The sequence below is a fragment of the Camelus dromedarius genome, chromosome 3, assembly GCF_036321535.1.
Source record: "Camelus dromedarius isolate mCamDro1 chromosome 3, mCamDro1.pat, whole genome shotgun sequence".
Lineage (NCBI taxonomy): Eukaryota > Metazoa > Chordata > Mammalia > Artiodactyla > Camelidae > Camelus > Camelus dromedarius.
The window spans coordinates 97,231,269-97,234,321 of NC_087438.1; the positions used below are offsets into that span (position 1 = coordinate 97,231,269).

Genomic DNA, 3,053 nt, shown 5'->3' on the forward strand with positions numbered 1-3,053 from the left:
AATGAGAATTGCACTTTTCTTCTGTAGTTCCCTCCCCTAAAGCCATAACCCTAATCTAATCATGAGAAATCTCAGACAAATCCCAATTGAGGAACATTCTGCAAAAAACCTCACAAATATTCGTCAAAAGTGTCAAGGTCATCAAGAACAAGGAAAGTCTGAGAATCTATGTCACAGTCAAGAGGAGTCTAAGGCGATACGATGACTAAATGGAACGTAGCGTCCTGGAAATGAAAAAAAAATTAGGTAAAAATTAAGGAAATCTGAAAAAAATATAGACTTCAATTAATAATAATATACCAATATTGGCTCAATAGTTAGTGACAAGTGCACCATACTTAAGCAAGATATTGTTAACAAGGAGGGAAACTGGGTGTGCACTGTATGGAAACTCTGTACTGTCTTTGAAACTTTTCTGTAAATCTAAAACTATTTTAAGGTTAAAAATTTATTTTTAAAAAATACTTTGAAGGAAAATAAAACAAGGTAGAGGATAGCAAATGATAGAATGGTGTATATTTTAAATATCGTGGTCCAGGACTGCAGGTTTCTCCTTGCAGTGGTGGTGGGAGAGCAGAGTATGCACAGTGGCAGCCGGAGTCATGGCAGAACAGGCATTTAGAAAGTGTCTTCCCCTCTTTGACTGTGTATGAGTTGAAAGGACTGCAGCCAAAACTGTAACCAAAGGAGGCATTATGCTTCCAGAAAAATCTCAAGGAAAAGTATTGCAGGCAACAGTAATAGCTGCTGGATGGGGTTCTAAAGGAAATGGTGGAGAGATTCAACCAGTTAGCATGAAAGTTGGAGACAAAGTTCTTCTTCCAGAGTATGGAGGCACCAAAGTAGTTGTAGACGACAAGGATTATTTCTTATTTAGAGATGGTGACATTCTTGGAAAATACGTAGACTGAAATGTCACTCTTAAAATGGCATCACATGAAGCTGCCCATTCCACTGAAGTTCTGAAATCTTTTCATCATGTAAATAATTTCCAAGTCATGTCTCTCTTTTATAACAAACTAATAATATCCAAACTAAAAAAAAAAATAGATGTCCAGGAAGTCCTCCTTAAAGTGGTATTAAAACAGAGCCTGAATGAAGTGAAGGGAGATCAATGCAGAGATATTAAAGGAAAGAACTTATCAGGCAGAGGGATCAGCAAATGTGAAGATCTTGAGATTAGGGCACATTTGATATGCTCAAAGTCATGAACCTGTAGTGACGTAAATGACAAGACTACTTGGAGAGGTAGGCAGGGGTGAGATTACGTGGAGCCTTTTTAATTTAACTTAATTTTTATTTTATTTTAGCCTATGATTTTTTAAAAATTGTGGTAAAATGTGCATAACATAAAATTTACCACCTTAACCATTTTTAAATATACAATTATTATTACATACATTCACATTGTTGTGCAACCAATCTCCAGAACTCTTCATTTTATAAAACTGAAACTCTATACCTATCATATGAAGCCTTTTAAATCATAATAAATATATTAGTTTCCTCTGACTGCCATAACAAATTTATACACCTTGGTGACTTAAAGGGACAGAAATTTATTTTTTCTGTCAAAAGTTCAACATCAGCTTATATATATTCATAGTTCTTTTTTTTTCACTGCTGTGAAGTGTTTCATTGAATGAATATACCACAATTTATTTAGCCTTTCTCCTATTGATGCACATTTGGGTTGTTTCCAGTTTAGGGCTATTATGAATAAATTTGCTATGAACATTCTTGCACATGTTTTATTGTCCATGTGTGCACTCATTTATCTTGGGTATATACCTAGGAGTGGAATTGTTGGATAATAGGGAAGGTATATGTTAATTTTAGTAGAGACTGACAGTTTACCTAAGGCCTTTTCCCAGTGACATTGCCACCACCATATCCTTGCCCACATTTGGTGTTGTCAGAATTTTAGCATTCTGGTACGTACATAATAGTATCTCAGTGTGATTTTAATTTGCATTTTTCTGATGAACAATATTACTGAGCATCTTTTCACTGGACAACTTCTAGCAGAAGGGAGACATACTTGATTTAATATTCTTAAGATTACTCTGACACCTGAGTTTAAAGGTAAGGAGCAGGGATGGAAGTAGGAAGACCAGTTAGGAAGTCATTACATTAATCTAGGTCAAAGAGGATGATGGCTCGAACCAGGATGGTAATGATAAAGTAGACGTGAGGTGGTCAGATGCAGAATATAGTCTGAAAACATAGCTTACAGAGCTAACTGATAGATTGGATATGGAGACTGAGGGAAAGAGGACTCAGGACTGACCCCTAAGTATCTGACTTGACCATCCAGGTAAATGGAGATGCCTCTTGGAAAGAACTGGACTGTAGAATTGTGCAGGGAATGGTGAACAAGGAGGCTCAGGGAATCAAGAATTCTCTTTTGGACTCAGCAAGTTTGAGATTCCTGTTAAAGATACAAGTGGAGATTTCAGGTAGGCATTAGATATCTGAGTCTGGAGCTCAGAAGAGAGGTCCTAACTAGAGATATATTCATCAGTATGTGAAAGCAGCATTTTTGTTCCTTTCCTGTTTGCCCATTTGTTCCCCTCTAACCTTGAGAGAACCTAATTACAGGAATGAGATCACTAGGCAATTTAAACTAACTCCTGACCTATGCTCTCCTGAATGCACACCATGCCTTGCCTAACCTATTGATTCTTTTCTTAAATAAAAAGAAGAAAGAAGAATTAAGTAGTTAAAAAAATGACTATACACCTTAGCAATCCTGCAGGCAGATCGCCCAGGCAAGATAACATCTGAGGAGAAAAGTGCAGCCAGTTTGCACACAATGGAGAATGATGCAGAACCCAACCACCTGCCTCAATGATTCACGGAGATTCCTCCCCACTCTCTTTCCCCTTTAAGAACTGTCATGGCTGAGTAGACTCTTTGGAGTTGGTCTCAGGACATAGGTCCACCTTCTTGTCAGATTGTCAGCTTTTCTAATTAAAGCATCTTTCCTTTCTACTGACTCTTATCTCTTGATGAATGGCTTTGAGCAGCAAGCAGCTGAACCTGAGTTCAGT

At 37.3% G+C, this 3,053-nt stretch overlaps 1 pseudogene; it reads left to right on the forward strand.

The window, feature by feature from the left end:
- Window positions 1-602: 602 nt before the first annotated feature.
- On the forward strand, window positions 603-1,012 carry LOC105090777 (10 kDa heat shock protein, mitochondrial-like; annotated as a pseudogene).
- Window positions 1,013-3,053: the final 2,041 nt, after the last annotated feature.